Here is a 23,370-nt window from a genome sequence, read left to right as displayed (position 1 = left end):
TAATTCACATAACATAATATTCACCCTTTTACAGTGGGATTTAATACATTCACCAGGTCCTACAACCATCATTACTATCTAACTCCAGAACTTTTATTCTCTAAAAGTAAGCTCATGCCCAGAGTAGTCACTCTCTTGGCCTAGCCCCTGGTAAGCACTCATCTGGACATTTCATAGAAACAGAATCATGTCATGTGTGTCTTTTGTGCTGGGCTTCTTTCTCTTATCATAATGTTTTCAAGGTTCATCCATGTTGGACCATCAACGCTTCACTCCTTTTTATGAGTAATATTTCATTGTGTGGCCAGACCACATTGTGTTTATCCGTTCAACAGCTGATGGACATCCGGGCTGTTTGCAATTGGGGGCTATTGTGACTAATGCTGCTATGATCATTCAAGTGTTCATGCAAACATGTATTTTTAGTTCTCTTGGGTAGACACCTAGAAGTAAAATTACTGGGTGATATGGAAACTGTATGCTTAACTCTTTGAGGAGCTGCCAGACTGAAACCACTTTTCTCAGTGAAGTCTTTTTTATTGAAATAAACATGTTTATAAACAGGCAAAAATCCTAAGTATACACCTCAACAAATTTTCACAAACTGAAATCCCCCACATAACTGGCATCCAGATCAAGAACAGAACATGACCAGCCTCCAGAAGCTCCCTCATGGGCCCTTCCAGGCCTTCCTCCACCCTTAAAGGTATTCACTATCCTCATACCACAGATTAATTTGGCCTGTTTTTGAATTTTATATAAATGGATTCTTTTGTTTCCAGCTTCTTTTATTCTATGTTATAAGATCTATGCATGTTGTTGAGTTTGTCTAATTACCATTTGCTCATTCTCTATGCTCTTCAACAGCAAATTTTCTCCATTAAGGGCCAGATAGCAAAGGTTTGGAGGTTTGTGGGCCACGTGGCTTCTGACAAGGACTACTCAACTCTGCCTCTGTCACGTAGAAGCAGCCAGAGACAATACACAAATGAATGACTGGGACTGTGTGTCAATAAAACTTGATTCATGGACACTGAAGTTTGAATTTCATATAATCTTCACCTGTCACAAAAAAATATTCTTTCAGTTTCTTTTGATCATTAAAAATGTAAAAACCATTCTGAGCTCATTCTTGGCTCAGGGGATGAGCTGGATTTGGTCCACAAGATGACGTACTTTGCCTCTTTCTATTCTATGGTATTCGATGCTGGAAACAAACCCCAATGAGTTTATCCATTCTCCTGTGGATGGACACTGGGCTGATTTCCCACTTGGAACCAATATACATGGTGCCTCCATCAATTACACATCATGCCGCCATCATTTTCCACGTACATCCCCTCCAAGAAGTTGCAAAAAACCCTTCCACCTGTCCCCTCCTCTCTCTGCTCAGCAGGGCCGGGTGCCATGAGACCCTGACAACGTTCATGCCAGTTCCTCTCCCAAGTCAGACTGTGATAACTTTTTTGCCTACCGACTCTACTAGCTAATCCCCAGATGACTTGAGCAGGTGGAATGCAAAGTCATAATTCAGATTAAAAGTCTCCAGTCGACAAGGAAGGCTGGTCACTTGAGGGGGAGTTCCAGCAGGTTCCTTTGGCAGGGTGGGCATGGTAGAAACTGCTACCAAATTCTCCTCCTGGCTTCATAAACCCTTCTAGCAGTCCGGCTTCACCACCTTTCTCCTTCCTCCTCACAGTAACGTAACTGCCCTTCAGGGGCTGGCAAATGTTTCCTACAAAGGGCCAGATGGGGACTCTTTCAAGCTCAGGGGGCCATACAATCTTGGTCACAATTACTCCAGTTGGTCCTTTGGTCACTGAAGCTCAAAGAAGCCCAGATAGAATGGAAAGAAGGCGTGTGCCCGGGTGCCCCAACATGTGACTTACAGAAACAGGCAGCAAGCTGGTGGCTGGGGGCTGCTGGCCCTGCTTCACACAAGCACTCACGGGGCATCTGCTACTGGCCCAACCCCTATCCAAGCTGTCAGAGTCACTGACAGCCCTGAAAGCCTCACCTACCAACAGAAACAGCAAAAGAAGCATCAGAATCCACTGGGAATTCACAAAGATAAAGAGGCGCAGCCATCTCGCACAGGATTCTGGAAGGGAAGGATGAGATCCCGGAAATGCAACCACAGGACCTCACTAGCAACATTTCAACCTGAAAGCTTCAGGGAAACAAAAGGTAGTTCTACACACACACACACACACACACACGTTTCTATGACATCTTACTATCAGAGAAGTTTCTCCAACTAATTAGCTATCCTAATGCTTCAAGACGGCAGATGCTCCTGGCATGTCAATAAAAATAAGGTCATAGCATCTCTCTGACAAAGTGGTCAAGGTCATCAGGGCTAGAGGTCACACATATTCACAGGACATGGTGGAAAAGGAAGAACACTGAGTTCAGAGCCAGACCTTGGATGGCAACTGAAAAAAAAAAAAACAACTGCAAGAACACTGCAAGTCTTACAGATTTTCCAGAGGCTCCATCAACCAACCACAAGCAGCCTTTACAAAGTCGCTTTTCTTGCAACTTGCATGGATTACACCAGGCACTAACCTCAGGGCTGATGCCTGCCGGCCACTTCTCTGAAGGCCACCAGCCTAAGCGCCCCTGGGCTCAGAGAGGGTGTCATTGCAACACTGGGCCACCAGAGGGTGCTCTGCAAGCAGCCCTGCTGCCACCAGCAGATGAGTCTGCTGGGCAGAGCCTTCCTCTTTTCTCCATCTGCTGCAACCAGTACCCTTCCCTGCCTCCCCTGCCATCCTTCCCTCAGCTTCCTTTAGCCCTTACTCCTGCCTGAGGTCACGGGAAGTCCTGTCTCCACAGCCCACAGCTTGGGCTCTGTGCCCTGAGCCAACTCAACAGCAATTTCCACTGTGACCTGTGGTCACTCCTCTGTCACCTTCAATGGCTTCTCAGCTTCTGTTGCTGCTGTTGTTCAGGCACTCAGTCGTGTCCGACTCTCTACGACCCCATGGACTGCAGCACGCCAGGCTTCCCTGCCCTTCGCCATCTCCCAGAGTTGGCTCAAACTCATGTCCATTGACTCAATAATCACCCTCTGACTCCAGTGCTTCCCTAAATGTACTTGTAATGGGCAGCTCTCACAAGCCTGCTGATCAGAGTTGAGACCCGTTAGAATCTGGACTGTGATCTCATCTGTGAGTGCTCAGCCACTCAGTCAGGTCCAATTCTTTGAGACCCCATGAACTGTAGCCCGCCAGATTTCCCTGTCCATGGGATTTTCCCGGCAAGAATGCTGGAGTGAGTTGCCATTTCCTCCTCCAGTGATCCCATCTACAAGGAATCATATACATTATAAGTGGGGTGGAGGCATGGACGCTTCTTGTACAATCCATCAAGCCATACACTTAGGTGTTATGCACTTCGGGGAGTGTTTGCTATACTTTGCAATTTGAAGAAGTGTCTGAAAATGTGACCTGCTCATCAGTAAAAGCAGATTCTCAGGCGTGATTCTCATCTGTGGCTTTTGCCCAGGGCATCTATTATTTCTTACAGTGACGGCAGTGTCATTTTTCCTTGGAGCACAAGCCCTTCCCCACTCTTCATGGTCATGGAAGTTTGGGTCCAAAGGGACTATGGTGGCAAGGGAAGCTCCCATTCGATGGGCAGGTACTCTGGGGCTGTCTAAAAAACGCTCACTTCTTTTAAAAAAGTTTTTTTTTTTTTTTCAAGGCAGATAATCTTTAAGTCTGTATTGAATTTGTTACAGTGTTATTTCTATATAATGTTCTGGGGTTTATTTTTTTTTAGGTATTTTTTGATGTGGATCATTTTTAAAGTCTTTACTGAGTTTGTTACAATATTGTTTCCATATTATATTCAGGTTTGTTTTTTTTTTAGCTTTGAGGCATCTGGGATCTTAGCGCTCCACCAGGGATGGGACCCATACTCCCTGCACTGGAAGGTGAAGTCTTAACCACTGGATCACCAGGGACGTCCTGCTCACTTTCCTCCGAAGCGCAGAAGTGTCCAGAGAAGAACAGGACGCTCTGAAACAGCTCTGTGACAGCCCTGTGGAAGGCGACCTGGGGGGAAGAAACTGAAGAGGGATTAGGGGATTAGGATCCCGGGGCCCTGCAGGCCAATGTGGGCACATCTTCGGCCCGGTAGAGTCCAGGTTGCTCACTTGAAAAAGGGCTGAACACCCTCTGAGGGTAGCCTGGGGATGGGTCAGGAAAGGATGGCACCTGGCATTTGACAGATGAGCTTGTTACTGAGTGGATGACGGCCCAGTCGAGCATTTAGCTCCACACAGGGGTGCAAGAGTGGGCCATTCTCACCCCCTAAAATCGTCCTTCCGCCCATTTGGTACCAAAGCTGCCCCCACTCCCTGCCATGTGGGCACATGACCCAGGCTGACCAATGAAAGTCTCCAACCACCGTGCACAGCCACTGACTGGGGAGTGAGCAAGGGACCCACACAAAGCCACGGGCAGATGGTGGGAAAAACCAGGTCCCTCCTTTGAAGGAAGTGGCTAACCTGGGAGCCACCACTGTTAGGGCAGGTTTGGGGTTGCAGGAAGGAATGAGGCCGGGCAGCAGACACCAAAGACGGACAGACCAGTGCAGTGGTTCACATTTGATGAGGTATGCTGCTGGCATCTAGCGTAAGATGCTGCTCAATATCCTACAATGCATAGGACAGCCCCAAATGCCAACAGCGCTGAAATTCTTTGCCTTAATCCAAAAGTGGATCAAAGGAGCCTTTTAGACACTTCCCTGTGAGGGTAAAGAATCCACCTACAATGCAGGAGAGACCCAGGTTTGATCCCTCGTTTGGGAAGATCCCCTGGAGAAGAAAATAGCAACCCACGGCAGTATTCTTGCCTGGAAAATTCCATGGATGAAGGGACCTGGCGGGCTACAGTCCATGGGGTTGCAAAGAGTCAGAGATGACTGAGCAATCAAGCACTACACAGCCACAAAAAGGAACGAATTTGAGTCAGTTCTAATGAGGTGGATAAACTGCGAGCCTGTTATACAGAGTGAAGTAGGTCAGAAAGAGAAAAACAAATATCATATATTAATGCATATACATGGAAAATAGAAAAATGGTGCTGATGAACCTATTTGCAGGGCAGCAATGGAGACGCAGACAGAGAGAACAAACTTGTGGACACAGTGGGGGAAGGAGAGGGTGGGACCAACTGACAGATTAGCATGGAAACATATACAGTACCATATGTAAAATATATAGCCAGGGGGAACTCATATATAGTACCATATGTAAAATATATAGCCGGGGGAATTTGCTGTACGACCCAGGGAGCTGAAACTGGGGCTCAGTAACAACCTAGAGGGGTGGGATGGGGTGGGAGGTGGGAGGGAGGTTCAAGAGGGAGGATACATATGTATACTTGTGTCTGATTCATGTTAATGTATGGCAGAAACCTATACAACATTGTAAGGCAATTATCCTCCGATTAAAAATAAATTTTAAAAACTACATCCATCTAGACCTAGAGATGACCACACTAAGTGAAGAAAGTTAGAGGACAAATATCATATGATATCCCTTATATGTGTAATCTTAAAAAATGATCCACTTGAACTTATTTACAAAACAGAAATATACCCACAGATTTGCTGTATGACTCAGGGAACTCAAACCAGAGCTCTGTAATAACCTAGAAGGATGGGATGGGGTGGGAGGGAGGTTCAAGTGGGAGGGGATATATGGCTGATTCAAGTTAATATCTGGCAGAAAACAACCCAATACTGTAAAGCAATTATCCTTCAATTTAAAATAAATAAATTTAATTATAAAAAAAGAAAGACCCACAGACACAGAACACAAACTTATGGTTACAAAAGAGGAAAAGGATAGGGAGGGAGTTTGGAATTAAAATACACACACTACTATATACAAAATAGATCAATAACAAAGATCTACTCTATACCACAAGGAACTCTATGCAATATCTTGTAATAACTTATAATGGAAAAGAATGTAGAAAAAAGTATATATATATATATATATATATATATATATATATATATAAAACAATCACTTTGCTATATACCTGAAACTAATACAACACTGTAAATCAACTATATTTCAATAAACACTTTTTCAAAAAAAAAACAAAAAATTTACATCCATCAAGACAGAAAACTCTATCAAGCAGTGAGCTCAATGCTTTGGCCATCACTGCAGAGGCAAACTCAAAAATACAAGAAAAACAGCTTGTCTGTGCATATATACCGGATAAAAAGAATATGTAAACCATACTCAACTCACTAGATGAAAATGAGAGAAGTCGGGACATGCTTCTTTGACTGTATGCCTTTCCCATACCAGTTCTATCCTTTGCCTCAATGTGAGTTTGGAAGGCATGGCTTGCTTTCCCCTACTAGGCTCTGGGGGTTTCCTTAACTGCTCAATTCATCTTGATTTTTCCCTTATTGCTTTAAACCCCAGAAAAAAACTGGGTTGACAAATATAAAGACACATCTCCTCCTCTGAGCAGCTGGCCGGCATTCTGGCTGACACCCCACCATAGGTGTGTGACCCAGAATCACAGGGGCCCAAAGGAGCGGACTTTGGACCTGTCACAGCACGGGCGGCGGGGTGGGGGATGGACTGCAAGCTAGCAGTTCCTGTAGCCGCCCAACAAGCCAGACTGCTCTTCATGCTTCAAGACATGCTGTCCCTTCCAGCATGCCCCACTGGTGGCAGAGTCACTCCTGATGGATTCAGCGTGGATGAAGACTGCAGTGTGATGAATGCAGGAGGCAGTCCTCGGCCTTTTTTATAAAGCAATGTCTTGGTCACTTCCCCAACCACTCAAAGCTTTTTCCCTCCCCTCTCCATCTGACCTGAAACTCCACCAACTTCAAATCCCCTTGAGATGATGAAGTCTCGCTTTTAAAATGTAGACACCTTTAGGACAGTGAGGGGCCATGCTTTGTATGCCCTTCTAGCCAATCCTCCAGCCTCTGAGTAACGCCCCAGTCCTTTCCCTGGGCAGGGAGTGGGGATTACACAGAGAGGCACCAACAGTGACAGGAGCCCCCTGGTGGCCCAGGAGGAAAAAAAGCTCAAAGCCACAGGACACCCAGAGAGAGACACAAGTATTAACCTTTGTCAATTTCAAACTGTTGCCTGGCGCTGGCAGAGTCAAGCAGGGTGACTTCCGCCTCCAGCTCCTGCATCCCCCTCGGCCCCCGCCCAGCAGCCCCCTCTGCCATGGCACAGTTCCTGTGGCCCCTTTCAGGGGGGCTCTTTGTCCCCTTTCAGAACATAGCCTGTGTGTGGGAAGGGGATAAGGCCAACTGCAAACAGCCTCCTCCGGGTGACACAATGGACTCAGTGTTCTCACACCCCCCCACTCCAGAGGGCAGGGAGAGGGCCCTGAGGTCTTGGCGTTTCCGGTGCCTGGGATCAAGGATGGAGAACGTCCCCAGGGCCTCATCCTCGTGTGCTCAGTCACTCAGTCATGTCCAGCTCTCTGCGACCCCATGGACTATAGTCCACCAGGATCCTCTATCCATAGAATTCTCCAGGCAAGAATACTGGAGTAATGTGCCATTTCCTCCCCCAGGGATCTTCCAGACCCCAGGATCAAACCCATGTCTCTTTCATCTGCTGCACTGACAGGCAGGTTCTTTACCTCTAGTGGCACCTGGGAAGTCCTCAATTAATTTATCATCTTCATGATAATTAACAACAATCCCGGTCTAAGCACTTCACACGGATCAGTCACCAGGGCTCCTGACACTCTCTGAATTAAATACCGTCAGCCTCAGGCCCATTTGACAGGTTAGCAAACTGAGGCAGAGGAGGGGGTGAGGTCCCTGGCCCAAGTTCCCCAGATAGTGAGTGGTGAGCCAGATTCTGACCAGGGCCCCAAAGGCCCTTCCTCTTGGGTCGTGGGAGGACCGAAGAAGTCTCGTTCCTCTCAGGAAGCAAGAGCTACCTGTTCCCACAGAGAAGGTCCTGTTCGTCAAGCTTCTAAACTGTGCAGAAAGCACCAAGGCAAAGGCCTGCTGGGCTCTCCTCCATTCTCCTAGGTGAACAAAGGCACCCATGCACTGGGAAACACTGCTGGGCTGGTTCATCAGGGCTACCCTGACAAGCCCCACAGACTGGGCAGCTCAAATGCTTGAAACTTGTCTCCCAGTTCCAGAGGCAGAAGCTTGAGGCCAAGGTGCCAGTAGGATTGGTGTCCTGGGGCTGGATCCAGCCACAGCCTCTCTGCTTAGAGTGCTGATGGCCGTCTTCTCCTAGCACACCACGCATCCTCTCCTCTCTGTGCCTGTCTGCAGAAAGTTCCTCTTATAAAGACCCCAGTCAGGCTGGACTGAGGCTGCCCTCATGGCCTCATTCTAACTTGATTACCTCTATAAAGACCCTATCTCGGCTTTCTCTGGTGACTCAGTGGTAAAGAGTGCACCTGCCAACGCAGGAGATACAGGTTCAATCCCTAGTCTGGGAAGATCCCACATGCCGCGGAGCAACTAAGCTCGTGCACTACAACTACTGAGCCTGTGCTCTGCAACCACTGAAGCCTCTGCTCCGCCTCAAGAGAAGGTACACCTAGAAGAGCAGCCCCATTCTCCACAACTAGAGAAAAGCCCAAGTAGCAGTGAAGACCCAGCACAGCCAAAATTGATAAATAAAAATTATTTTAAAAAAATTTAAAGACTCTATCGATATTTTGGCTGCCTGATGCAAAGAACCAACTCACTGGAAAAGACCCAGATATTGGGAAAGATTGAGGGCAGGAGGAGAAAGGGGTGACAGAGGATGAGATAGCTGGATGGCATCACCGACTCAATGGACATGAGTCTGAGTAGACTCCGGGAGTTGGTGATGGGACAGGGAAGCCTGGCGTGCTGCAGTCTATGGGGTTCCAAAGAGTCAGACACGACTGAGTGACTGAACAACAAGAACAAAATCTCCAACTAAGGTCAGATTCTGAGGTAATAGGTGTTAGGAATTCAAATGCACTTTAAGACACGGTTTCAGCCCATAACAGCAGCTGAAGACAATGCTGGTAAGAAATCCCGTGCAGTACAGTTCCCTCTCCCAAGAGCTCTGCAAACCATCTTCCACCATAACAATCTAACTTTGTGCTTATGTGGGCTACGTACCCTCGTGGATGAAAACAATGTCATAGACACTCACAACCAGCACCTCCATGAAGGATGTCCTCCAAATGCAGGGAGTCCTCCAGCACAGCCTTGAGTTGTCCTCCCCGGTGTCCTAAGCGTATCCCAGCGGGGTTGACCCCGGGGAGGGCTGAAACGTCAGTTGATTCCTATGTTTTGGGTAAAGTGGGTGCTGGTGGGAGGCCGGACTGAGTTAAGAGGAAAAAGAATATGTCTGTAATCATTGGGGTGGCCCCTCTCCTCCTAACCCAATCAGTGCCTCCAAGGGTTCCGGTGGACAGAAAAAGAAAATTTCACCCTGAGTTATATCACAACCCAGAAGGGAGACTAAGATCCCAGAAGGAGGTAACCTCCATTCATCGCCGGGATGTGGTTAAAAAGTGCTGGGCAAGCACAAGAGAAGCAACGGCCACCACAAGAAATGAGTCAGCAGGTCCCCGGGCACCAGGGCGAGGAGCAGACTTCCCGAGGGGACAAACGGAACATGGCATCTTGGTGAGGCTCCCTCTAGCCAAACCCCACAGCCATCCCAGCACTGGTGCTGCTGCTGGTGGAAGCAGCCTGATAGCATCCTGGGGGGTTCAAAGGACCCCAGGAGCAGGAACAGTCACCACCAACGGGGAAGGCTCTGGTCTCCAACTTCCATCAACTGATGGCCAGCTCTCAGGGCCACACAAGGACCTGCACAAGAGTGCTTGCTAAGAAGGGACCATGGGTGACCTGGGCTGGCCAGCATGGGGGGTGGGGGACAGCACTCCAGGCAGAGAAGAGCCACCTCACAGGTGCAGGGCAGGTGGTGGGCTCAAGGGGCCTCAAGAAAGCTTGGGTGACTTCATCCACAACAGGAGGCCTAAAGGTAAGCCTTGCTGGTGTCACATGTGGAATGCAAGAGCTGTTGCCTCTGCTGTCCCTGTGCACCGCTGCCCAGCCCCAGTGACACTGTCCTGAGAGGCTGTGCAGGTGGCCTCCACCTTGAGGCACCATAGATACAGGGATACAGTGTGACCCGACCCACGCACTCCTGTGATAGCCAAGGCCTGCCTGCTGCTGAGCACGACACGGCTGCTCCATTAGTCAGGGTCACAGCCCTCCAAGGGCTTCCCAGGTGGCACAGCAGTAAAGAACCTGCCTGCAATGCAGGAGATCCGGGGTCAATCCCTGATCAGGGAAGATTCCCCTGGAGAAGGAAATGGCAACCCACTCCAGTATACTTGCCTGGAGAATTCCATGGATGGAAGAGCCTGGGGGGTTCCAGTCCATGGGGTCACAAAGAGTCAGGCATGACTGAGCATGCACGCACGCACAGTCCTCTAAGCTCACGTGGCCACCCAGCCTCCTCACTGGCCACCCGGCTACCTCGTTTGCCCACCTCTGACTGTTCTTACAGCAGCCAGAGCCAGGCCTTCAAACACAAGTACTGATGTGTTCCTCTCCAACCCAAAAGCACTCCATGGCTTGTCACCACACTTAGTCACCCAGGGTTGGTTTCACTCCCACTAAGTCCCTGCATGGTCCACCCTAGTTACCCCTCCGAGCACTTGCCCAGCATGCTTCTCTGGGTGGCTCTTCTCTGGATATACCCACCTCACAGCTGTTTCCTCAACCCTGAGCTCTCCAGCTCCTCAGTGTTCACATGGCCCCCCATCAGTCCCTGGTCACATGTGAGCCCTCAGAGGGGCCTGGGTAACCACTCCGTCTAACCAGGATTCTGAATCCACTGCTGCCCACCCTCTGCCTCTCACTGTACTTCACACAATCGCACAACCTATCAAATCCAGTTATCTTCTCTTTCCTCCACTTGAAGGTCACTCCCACCCAGGCAAGAACCTTGTCCGTTTGGTTCCACAGCAAACCCCAGTGCCTAGACTTGTTGGTCTCAACCAGTCTAGGGGCAATTTCACCTGCCCCGGAACACTTGGCAATGTCTCGAATTCAGCTGTCACAAGTGGGGGTTGGGGCCGTGGTTGCAACCCCCATCAAGTGGGGGGAGGCCAGAAGATGCTGCTCAACATCTTCCAGGGCACAGGATGGCCCCCCACAGAGAGTCCTCCAGCCTCAAAGCCCAAAGAGTCCGGGGTGAGGAGCCCTGTCCTAGACACACAGCAGGGACCCAACAACACTGGCAGAACAAAGAAGTAAATGAGGGAGTGAATGAACAAAAGAACTTGGAGGCTCAAGTCTCATACGAATGTCCCTGCAGTTCTCAGGGATATCAGTGGGCTTTTCTCAGAGGACTAATAGTTCCCTTAAATCTTCCTCTAATTTATATTTAATGAGTACTTACTCTGCCACGAGTTATGTGCTAGGTTTACATTGGTGAGCAAAACACTCACAGTTCCTGCGTTCACAGAGCTCATAGTGCAGGAAAGAACATTCTGGGGACTTTCTTGGAAGTCCAGTGGTTAAGACTCCATGCTCCCACTGCAAGGAGCTCAGGTTCAGTCCCTGGTCAGGAAACTGAGATCCCACATGCTACACGGTATGGCCAAAGGAAACACTCTGTTAGAGGCATCTTGGGACCTGGAGGGTTCCCCAACTGTGTTACTATCGGTCATGTGACCTTGGGCAAGTCACCTGACTTTTCTGGACATCTCTTGGTCATATGTAAAATATAAGAGTTGCTTTGATCTCGAAGCTAAGTCCCAACATCTATACTCTGTGCATTTAATTAATCCTGAGTGAGTGAATGAAGTCACTCAGTTGTGTCCGACTCTGCGACCCCATGGACTGTAGCCCACCAGGCTCCTCCATCCATGGGATTCTCCAGGGAAGAATACTGGAGTGGGTTGCCATTTCCTTCCCCAGGGGATGTTCCCAACCCAGGGATCGAACCCAGTTCTCCTGCATTGCAGGCAGATGCTTTAACCTCTGAGCCACCAGGGAAGCCCATAATTAATCCTAGAGAGGTCTTTTCCTCTTCGGCATTTTTACATGAGCATAATCCCATGAGCACAGATTACAAAAGCTTGAGGAATCCACATGCCCATCAAAATGAGACTGGTTAAGTAAACTTCCATACCGTCCACACTCTGGAACTCAACTGTAAGTGAGATGATGTAAAACAGCCTCCAAAGAATGAAAAGAAGCAACGTATACCAACTGCCTCCACTCTCTCTTTAAAAGTACTTTCACAATAAAATGAAATGAATGAATCACTGCTACATGAAACAACATGGATGAATCTCACAATCATGCCTGGTGACAGAAGCTGGATATAAAAGTATAAAGATCACAGGACTTGAGGAATATGAAGTTCAAGAACAGGTAAAAGTAAACTGTGCTGACAGAAATCAGTATGGTGGTTGCCGGAGGATTTGGCTAAAAGAGGACAAGATGGAGCCCTCTAGGAGTACTGAGAATCCTGATTTGTCAAAATCAGCTGAATTAAGATCCATGCATTTCCCTCCATGCAAATTACATCCCAATGAAGAAAAAAGAGAAAGGAAAATGCTATACACATTCTACACATGGGTGTCTTTGCACAGACATTTTCAGAAACAATATATAAGAAAGTCATTAGTAGTTGCCTTTGGAAGGGGGATGAGGGACTGGGAATGAGAAAGAGACTTCATTTCATTTTCATAACCTTGATCCTGTGGGAAGTTCGCACAACCAGCAAGTATTACTATTTCAACAGAAAACAAGTCATTCAAAAACCACCACGTTCTGCAAAGAAAATCACCCCTTCTCTTAGAAAGAAAAACTCATTTCCAGTCACCCTTTGCAAATACAGTCAAGCAAGGGTTTGATAATAAGGCTTTTCCCACCACCCACTTGCCAGAGTTTGCCAAGTGCTCACATACATCCCCTCCTCACTGCTAACTCGCCCTCCTAGGTCTGGTTCAGGAGGGCTTCTGGGTGAGCTGGGAACTTGCAAGCCAGCAGGTCTCAAGTGGGACCTCAGGTCCCTGCAGTCAAGGGCACCTTGAGCTCAGGTTAAAAATGTTCCCCAGATCTCAATCAGAATCCCCCACAAGCCCAAGAGTCTGTGTTTCTTTTCTAGCTTCTTTTTAACTTTTTATTGGGCACATTTTCAAATACACAGCACATTATGGAGGAGAGTCTAATGAAACACACCAATCAGACTCCATCAGTGTTCCTATTTAACTGTATTGGCCTCTTCGCACTGTCTCTCCATTCAACTGAACCATTTAAAAGTAAACTACTGTTACCATAGGCGCATTATATGTGGAATCTAAAAAGAAATGATACAGATGAACTTACAAAGCAGAGACTCACAGACTTATCAAATGAACTACTTGCCAGGGGGAAGGGATAGTTAGGGAGTTTCGGATGGACATGTACATCCTGCTACAGTTAACATGGATAACCAACAAGGACCTGCTGTACAGCACAGGTAACTCTGATCAATACTCTGTAATAATCTTAGTTACCAGAGGGCAAGGATGGGGGGAAGGATAGTTAAGGAGTTTGAGATGGACGTGTATGCTGCTGCTAAGTTGCTTCAGTCGTGTCCGACTCTGTGCGACCCCAGAGATGGCAGCCCACCAGGCTCCCCTGTCCCTGGGATTCTCCAGGCAAGAACACTGCAGTGGGTTGCCATTTCCTTCTCCAATGGATCAAAGTGTATACACACTGCTATATTTAACATGGATAACCAACAAGGACCTACTGTATAGCACATGGAACTCGGCTCAATGTCATATGATAGCCTGGATGGGAGGGGAGTTTGGGGGAGAATGGATACATGTACATGTATGGTTGAATCCCTTCCTTCACTTTCCACCTGAAACTATTGTAACATCGGTAATCAGCTATCAGTCAGTCAGTTCAGTCACTCAGTCATGTCCAACTCTTTGCAGCCTCATAGACTGCAGCATACCAGGCTTCCCTATCCATCACCAACTCCTGGAGCTTGTTCAAACTCATGTCCATCGAGTCAGTGATGCTGCCCCAACCATCTTATCCTCTGTCATCCCCTTCTTCTTTTGCCCTCAATCTTTCCCAGCATCAGGGTCTTTTCCAAAGAGTCAGTTCTTCGCATCAGGTGGCCAAAGTACTGGCCAAAGTAATGAACTATACTTCAATACAAAATAAAAAGTTCAAAAGAAAAAATAAATTACTGTGGTTCTCAAAGTGTGCCTGAGATTCCCAAGACCTTTAAAGGGGTCCGTGCTGTCAAAAATATTTGTATAATAATCTTACATTATTTGCCTTTTTCCATTCTCATTCTCTCAGGAGTGTACAGTGGAATTTTCCAGAGGCAACATGACATGTGATATTGCAGCACTGAATGCAAAAGTAGGTTTGAGAATTCATCTGTCTTCTCTTCAGAAGTACATAAAAGAGAGCTCCAAGGCATTAAAAAAAAAAAAACACTTTAATAGTACCCTATAGCTCTCATGACACTTCAGCCCTAAATACTTCAGCATGCACCACTGAAAAATAAGACTCTTCTACATATACATGTGTCAGTTATCTTCTGCTGTGTAACAGATTAGCCTAACAGAGGACAGCAGGAAACAACCATGTCTCATGTCACTGTTTCTGTATCAGGAATCAGGAGTGACTGAGCTGGGTGCCAACTGCACCGTAAGATTATCACATCTAATCAAACTTACAGTAGTCTCCTCATGTCATCTACTAGGCAGTCACATACAAATAACCCAGGTATCCCCAACACCTATTATAGATGCCTGTCCAGGCCAGGATCCAGTCAAGGGCACAAGTTACATTTGGTTACTGTCATAGACTGAAAGTATCTTTCCAGAATTCATATATTGAAATCCAAAAGCCCAATGTGACTTGGACTGCAAGGAGATCCAACCAGTCCATTCTGAAGGAGATCAGCCCTGGGATTTCTTTGGAAGGAATGATGCTTAAGCTGAAACTCCAGTACTTTGGCCACCTCATGGGAAGAGTTGACTCATTGGAAAAGACTCTGATGCTGGGAGCGACTGGGGGCAGGAGGAGAAGGGGACGACAGAGGATGAGATCGCTGGATGCCCTCACTGACTCGATGGACGTGAGTCTGAGTGAACTCCGGGAGTTGGTGATAGGCAGGGAGGCCTGGCGTGCTGCAATTCATGGGGTCGCAAAGAGTCGGACACAACTGAGCGACTGAACTGAACTGAACTGAATGTGATGATATTAGGAGGTGAAGCCTTTGGGAGGTGATGAGGTCATGAAGGTGGAGCCCTCATGATGGGACTAGTGCCCTTAAAGAAGAGACCTCATGTGTGGATCTTAGAGTTGAAACATATAGAAGGCTGAGTGCTGAAGAACTGATGCTTTTGAACTGTGGTGCTGGAGAAGACTCTTGAGAGTCCCTTGGACTGCAAGGAGATCCAACCAGTTCATCCTAAAGGAGATCAACCCTGAATATTCATGGGAAGGAATGATGCTAAAGTTGAAGCTCCAATATTTGGCCACTTGATGCAAAGAGCCAACTCACTGGAAAAGACCCTGATGCTGGGAGGGATTGAGAGCAGGAGGAGAAGGGGGTGACAGAGGATGAGATGGTTGGATGGCATCACTGACTCAATGGACATGACTTTAAGCAAACTTCGAGAGATGGTAAGGGACAAGGAAGCCTGGTGTGCTGCAGCCCATGGGGTTGCAATGAGTCGGACACGACTTAGCAACTGAACAACGACAACAAGACAAGACCAGAAAGCTAGCGTGTTCTCTTCCCACCATATGAGGACACAGGGAGAAGATGGCCCTCTGCATCCAGAAGAGAGCCCCCACCAGAATCCAACCATGCTGGCACCATGATCTCAGACTGCCAGCCTCTGGAACTATGAGAAATAAATGTCTGTTGTTGATAAGCCACCTAGTGTGTGGTACTCTGTCATAGAACCAGAGCTGCCTAGCACAGTGATTCTAAGTCTTATGTCTCATTTGATGGAGAATACTCCTCCTTTTTCATTTTCTTTCTCAGTATTGCCTGTGTGAAAAGACAGCACCTGATAGCCCACCCAGGGTGCCAAGCCATTCTGGGGACGAGGTTCCTGGCCAGCTGTGGGTGCCACCTGCAAAGAAAATGGCTGGAAGTGGACAAAGGAGGCTGTCTGGGCCCTGGCCTCTGCACACTGGGCCTTTCTCACTAAACACCAACCCTCTTCCCAGGAGAGTCATTTTTATGGGGCCGCAAAGAGGCAGAGAGAGTGAGCTGAGAGCAAGGGAATTGGAGGAGGGACACATTGCAGTGCCAGGCCCTCGGAGGGACAAGGATAATTTTTCTAATCATTCCAAGCCTCCTCCCCCAAACCCACTGCACATGGCCCTCATCCTGAAATGCAACTGCCACCCTCGCTTCCCATCTCCCAGGAGTTCCCAGTGTGCTGACCCTTTACCATCCATCTGACCCCCTGAAAACTCAAAGCAGCAGGACCAGCAGGAACAGTAGCCCTATTTTATGGATTCGGCAACAGCTCTGGGAGTGGAAGTGAGGCTCTGCAAAGTGTCAGAGCCAGAGCTTTAGTGGTCAGTCCTGCACTGAAGCTTAAAGGGCAAGACCGTGACCACCACCACCTTCAGGGGCCAGACGGGGGCTCTGGGGGCAGCTGGCGCTGGCCTCCTCCAGCCACACGTGCTGCCAGCATCTCTCTGCCACAACGGGCGCCAGCACCCCCGTTATCTCCCTCCCGGCTTGTGACACCTCCACCCGGTCCTGCTATTCCCACTTCTGCAGATAAGGATGGTGACTCTGGGCTACTCTAGTTCCAGACATGATGGTCTAGTGCTTTGTGTTTTTTCGTCTCTCCCTGACACTCTCCCTTCTGCCAAGCCAGCTTCCCAGCTACAACTGGCACACACACAGGCCTCCCCTTTTTAACAGAAGCTATTTCTGGAACCCCACAGCAGAAAAAAAAAGCCTTCACACTGTGTTTCCCAATATATACACCATCATGAAAGGGAATCAGATCTCTGACCGAGGGCTCAGCATGAAACAACTCACAAGAAAATGAATTCTAGAATACTGCAGCCTGAAGAACATTGAGAGGTCATCTGAATCAACAATTCTCAAGCAGGGGCAATGGAGTCCCACGATGGGACAATGGCAGGGTCTGAAGACATTTTTGGTTGTCACAACTAGGGGCATCTAGTAGGTAGAGGCCAGGGGTGCAGGTGAACACCCCCACAACAGATTTCTCCAGCCCCAAATGTCAACCTGCCAAGGCAGGAGACGGGGGTTCAATCTCTGGGTCGGAAGATCCCCTGGAGAAGGAAATGGCAACCCACTCCAGTATTCTTGCCTGGAGAATCTCATGGATGGAGGAGCCTGGTGGGCTATAACAGTCCATGGAGTCAAAAAGAGTTGGACACGGCTGAGCAACTAGACAATGACAAAATGTCAATAGTGTCAAGGCTGAGAAACCTTGATATAATACTCCTTGGTTACTTTGAGAACAAGAAAACTGAGGCCCAAAGGCACAAAGTGACTTGGTCCAAGTTGCACAGTCCCAAAGGCAGAGGTGGAGCTAGGTCTCTGCCATCTATCACCTGCTCTGCTCTGTCTAGGGTTGGGCTGGGGGAGAAAGAAACATGGGAACAAGAGGATCATAAAAGTCTTGTAGTCAACCTGAGCCAAATGAAGACAACTGCAGTAAATTAATAACTAAACTACTGTAGCAAAACATCAGGGTGTCCAATCGCTGAAAGAAACGCCTTCTTCAATTATCAACTAAAACAGCATTGCTTTACTGGTCCTCCAACAATTGCTAGATGGGTCAAAGGATACATGGTGTGAGGTCCAGTACAATTTAGCAATACCACAGCTTCCCAGGGGATCACGTTTTACAGGTAAGATTGACTACATTCTCTTCCTAAGGGTACTGCATATATCCCGGCCTCATATGTGAAGGAGAGAAAGGAATGCAAACACAGGTGGGAAATCTCAAGTGTTCATTAAAATCCCACACCCTGTCCTGTTAAAATTGAAGTCACCTGATTCCCCCTTCATCTGTCCCTGCATCATCAGCCCCTTCTTCCAGCAAGCAAATTATTTAGCAAGGGAATTAAAAAGAACACTGAAAAATCATAGGGTTTGGTGTTCAGCTCCACCCCCTTCTAAAGACCATTTTGTTCTTAAGAGATATAACTGGTTTGCCTTCTCTTACACGTCTATTGGAAGCTTTATTTTAACTGGATACTGTTAATTTTTTAAAATCTATTTAAAACACCAGGATGAAACAAACATTTCTGACATATCCCCTTTAAATGCTACAATCTTGCAAAATAATGCAAAACAATTTAGACAGAACATCTAGCTCTTCAATTGCTAACCAGTAAGTTTCCGTTCCATTTCAAGCAAAGCAGCTTTGGCTTTGAAAGAAATCAGGCTAAATACTGAGAACAAAACAAACCCCTGTAAGAAGAATTAGTAAATGTGTCATTATTTAGGAATCACTCTGACAGTCGGTAAACAGTTGACAGTTCTCTCAGACAAGCCCCTCTCTCTCTTACAATGCATGTATTGTGATCATTCCTGATTTTTTTTCCCCCCTCCTGCGCAGGAGGCCGGGGTCTTTCTGTCTGACCCCAGGCCACTTTCCTGGGATGGATGGGCACAAGACCCAAGTCACGCGTGAGCCTTACAACAGTCGTCCCCCACTCCCGCCCCCGCGCCCCCCTGATGCCTGATGCCTGCAGCAGCCCCAACAGCCAGAGACCCTACTTTCGTTTTCTGGGGCGCCGACGGGCTGCAGGGGCTCCGCCTGCAGAGTCTCTTACCTGCAGTGCCGCATGGCGCAGGCCGGTCGCCCACCTGCACCGCATCCTAGAGCATCCTTTCTTCAGCGCGACGGCTGCGAGCGCGCTGACGTCACCGGGAGGCGGTGCCCACACCGCCACGTGATGCCCTAGGGGCAAAGAGGGGAGGGTGGGAAGACCCTGCAAGTAAGGAGGGAGTGGCCGGGAAGCCCCGCTCTGGCCTCCGTTCTGGGCGGCTTGTTTGATGTGGGCAGCTGGCCTAGACTTGCACGAACTGTGGGAAACAGCACACAAGAGGGAAGACTCAAATGATTCCAGGCTCCACGCAGGTAATAGGATTTCAAAAGAGCTAGCAATAAGGGGATTAGTAATGAAAGGAAATGATTTAGTCTTTTATTTTTCAGTCTTCATCAAATGCAATGGAGAACTAAACAAATCTATTTTGTGCAAATCAAAATGACAGTTAAAATATGGAGTGCATATACATACTTTGCACAGAGGGTCCATGTTTCAAATCGTATATCAAAAGCATTAATCTGAAGTATATTCATTGTGGCATATAATACTAATTGCACTATAATGCTATTACTCCATAACAAATACTGCATGCCAATATTAATGTGGTTTTGAAAAAAACGGTGCCATCGCATATTTATACTTCTTACTTGAACATTTGATGATTTAAAATAAAGTGCTATTGCATGAACGTTGTACTTGTGTCTGTTTTCATAAATCTTCTGGCAAAGAATTTAATCTCTCAGACATGAAAGTTAATTCACAGTAACTCATTATTTCACGTTTTCTAATTTTTATCACATTCTGCAGAAGTGAATCATCTATTTCAGAAAATATGTACAATGTCAATATTTCTCATTCACAACTGAAACAGCCTTGCCTAGAAAGACTTAGAAAATTCCAACCGTGACCATTTCATAAATTTGAAATGGCATATTTCAAACTTTAACTGTGAAAATATCAACTTTCTTGCCAAACCGCATAAACGTTTTCAAAATGTGAAAGGGCAAAAGCAGGAACTGTTTTTATTTGATTTCCAGCTTCATATAGATTAGTTGCTTTTCGTTTGAGTTTAAATGGCAATTTTAACATTCCCTTCGCTGGCGCCCCTGAAAGAGATGTGAAATAGATTGTTTTACGAGCAGGCCAGGGTTACTTGCTATTTATTCCGGCAGCTTTCGTGTCCTTCTATATTTAACCCTGGACTCTTTTACCACCATTCCCTCCGGATTAACCGAATTTCTGTTAAGAAGGTCAGTCTGTAATTTGGCCCTTGCCTCTCACAGCAATCGATTATTTTCAACTCAATTTAAAAAATCTACAAAGTGGCCACATGGTATTCTCGGGCCCTCCTCTCATCTGTTTTTCTGAGGGATAAGTAACTTACCTTCTGCTTTCAGCTTCGTGGGATATAAAATTTAAATGCTACCATAATCCCCTGCTCCAGTGGGTTGAGGGTCAGACAAGTTCATTTTCCTGCCAAAGGCAAATGTCGATTTCAGCCTCAGGCGCCCCGGGCCGGCCCCACCCCCAACCCCCCCCAACTACCCCCGCCGAGAGCCAGTCTGGGAGTATCACGTGCTCCACCCAGCCACTCAACCCTACCCAGCCGGCTCGGTCACCTCGGAGGCTGGCCCTGCCCATCTCGTCCGCCTCGTACAGCCGGTGCCTTCGGGTCCAGAGAGAACTCCGCGTCCCCAATACGGGACGCGCTACCCGCTGGGACTGGGCTCGGTGGACGACAGTGATGGGCGTTCCAAGAATCAATGGCGGTGGGGCTGGGGATGATCTCTATTATGCCCTCCGAGGTCTGAAATGATTTGCTTTGTGCTCTGACTTAACGGAAATGACTAAAAGTCACCTTCCTCGGCGTGGGGCGATTTTTTTTTTTTTTTGTCAGTAGGTTTCACCTCTTCTCCAGGTGATTGCTCAAGTGTGAAAAACATTAGAGCAAACAGGCGATTCAGGGCGCAGTAATTTTCAACAGAATGAGGTCACTTCCGACATCCTCCACCTCCACCTATGAAATTGTCCTTTAGGCAGAGGTTTACCAAAATAAAAACAAAAACAGAAAACAACACAACTAAAGCAAACAAATAAAAAAACAGATACCACCGATAAAAATGTAAATGATCAATCTTCCTGGTAGGCTGTTTAGCAATTCCTACCAAAAGCCTTGCAAATAAGAGCAGGCCCATACAGTGGGCCAGGAACTTGCTCCAGGGGGGAAAAAAGAGAAGGAATGGAAACAGTTGTGAAAGGAAAAACTGCTGCAATATTATTTATGACCTCAAAGCACCAGAAGCAAGTTAAGTGGCCAAAACCAGAGGGTGGGTTCAGTTGTGAGACATAGGTACAATGGAAGAATTAAAATATCCGGTAGCAGATATTTTTTGACCTGGAAAGACATTCACGGTCTATTAAATGAAAAAAAGCAACTTCCAAAGTATTATGTGCTGAATGATGGAACGAATGTATGTCTGTACGTGTTGAAGGGAAGCAAAATATGCCACCCCAAATATGTCACTTGGCATTTCGATTTTTAAAGTCTGTGCAAAATAGACACTGACCTTCCTTGGTCCCCCTAAAAGCATGTGAAATTACCCTCCCTGTAGCAGTAGATAAAAGGAATTCACCTCCTGGAAGGCTGTATAAACAAGCCTTGCTAACTTCACTAATTTGCCAGCCTACTGGGACCCTCTTGTTTCTCCATTTTGCTACATTGTTTCCCTGTCTAGAAGGTATAAAAGCTGCCTGCTTTGATGACTTCTTGCAGTCCCCTACAGTAGGAAATTAAATTTATTTTTCTGCTGTTAATCCATTTTGTATCAATTTAATTATTAGACCAGTCAAAAAACTGGGAAGAAGGGAAAAGTTTTACATATGTTTTATATATGAACATAGAAAACAACTGGGAAGCATATTCATTAAAGTATCACCCTTAGTATTTCATTCATTAGTGAGATTAAGGGTTTTTCTCCTTTTCTTCTTTTTGGCTTAGCTGGTGTTCTAATTTTCCTATGATTAACCTGCAATGTGTTTGTAACAAGCAATTGCTATTGCTTGTTGTTTTTTTTTTTTAAGCACCGTAGGAGATATGATCATGGAATATGTGTATTTTGCTACTTTTTGATGCATATTTCATAACTTGAAGATTATCGATTTTAACCTCAGGAGAGAACAATTCCTAGTCATCTGAGTTTGGCATCACGGACTCAATGGACGTGAGTCTGAGTGAACTCCGGGAGATGGTAATGAACAGGGAGGCCTGGCGTGCTGCGATTCATGGGGTCGCAAAGAGTCAGACACGACTGAGCGACTGAACTGAACTAAGTTTATTCTGCCAATAAAAATGTTTAAGAAAGAAGGTGGCAACTCAGAACTGGAATTACCCTTTCATCCTCTGTAGGTTCAGCCTTAATTTCTCATCCATATAAAGTCACTCCTTATTCTGCTCTGTGTGAAGATTCAAAGTTAGCCGTTACGATCCTTCCTAAAAAGATTCTTCAAACACTTGTGTAATAACCTTTGAGTGTTAATTTCTCCATATTGGTGCCTTCTATTTTCTTCACACATTTCTACTTGTTAATCCCTTTGAATGTGTTACATTTTCCCCCTCTTATCTGCTGCTGGGACATTTGGTAAGGCCTGGGGACAGTTGGGGTTGTCGCAACTGGGTGGGGGGGTTGAGGGTGCCAAGAAACCTTGCATATAAAGTATAATTTGATGCCCCAAATTTTCCATTTCACAGCCTATTTATTTATTTATGGCCACAAGGCTTGTGGGATCTTAGTTCCCAGACCAGGGATCAAACCCAGGCCCCCTGCATTGAAAGTTCTGACTCTTAACCACTGGACCATCAGGGAAGGCCCTTCCAGTCATTTTTTTTTAATATATATATAATGTTAGCTCCATTTTCTTTTTTAAAAAAACAATTTTATTTCTTTATTCACTTGTGACTATGCTGGGTCTTCTTTCTGTGCAGGCTTTTCTCTAGGTGCGGAGAGTGGTGGCTTCTCTTGTTATAAAGCACAGGCTCTAGGCACGCAGGCTCAGTAGGTGCGACACACTGGCTTAATTGCTCTGGGGCATGTGGGATCTTCCCCAACCAGGGATCGAGCGGATGTCTCCTGTACTGGCAGATAGATCCTTCACCACTGAACCACCAGGGAAGTTCCCCTTCCTGTTCACCGTCATATAACATGCTGGAATCTCTGTTTCATGATAATCCCTTAAATGTGGTACTGCTGGCACAGGGAAAGTCTAATTGCCTGTATGTGTGTGTCTGTGCTCAGTCACTCAGTCGTGTCCCACTCTTTGTGACATCCCCCCTGGGCTGTAACCATCCAGGCTCCTCTGTCCATGGAATTTTCCAGGCAAGAAAATACTGGAGGAGGTTGCCAATTCCTACTCCAGGGGATCTTCCTGACCCAGGGATCATACCCTTGATCTCTTGTGTCTCCTCCATCGGCAGGTGGATTCTTTACCACAGCGCCACCTAGGAAGCCCTAATTGCCTGTATATTGA

At 46.9% G+C, this 23,370-nt stretch overlaps 1 protein-coding gene across 2 annotated transcripts in view; it reads right to left on the bottom strand.

The window, feature by feature from the left end:
• Window positions 1–20,647, bottom strand: part of CLCN4 (chloride voltage-gated channel 4) — a 69,792-nt gene extending 49,145 nt beyond the window's left edge. The window contains exons 1-3 of one of the 2 annotated variants that reach the window (XM_018044721.1): window positions 20,466–20,647; window positions 20,231–20,319; window positions 18,850–19,102 (exon numbers count right to left, since the gene is read on the bottom strand). The gene's annotated coding sequence lies outside the window, so the exon portion shown is untranslated. Of the gene's footprint in view, window positions 1–18,849; window positions 19,103–20,230; window positions 20,360–20,465 lie in introns of those variants that run through there. The other variant, XM_018044722.1, reaches the window with a different exon arrangement.
• Window positions 20,648–23,370: the final 2,723 nt, after the last annotated feature.

The sequence above is a fragment of the Capra hircus genome, unplaced genomic scaffold (assembly GCF_001704415.2).
Source record: "Capra hircus breed San Clemente unplaced genomic scaffold, ASM170441v1, whole genome shotgun sequence".
NCBI classification, from domain to species: domain Eukaryota; kingdom Metazoa; phylum Chordata; class Mammalia; order Artiodactyla; family Bovidae; genus Capra; species Capra hircus.
Note: the sequence above shows the minus strand (reverse complement) of the source record. Positions and strands in the feature narration are given on the sequence as shown.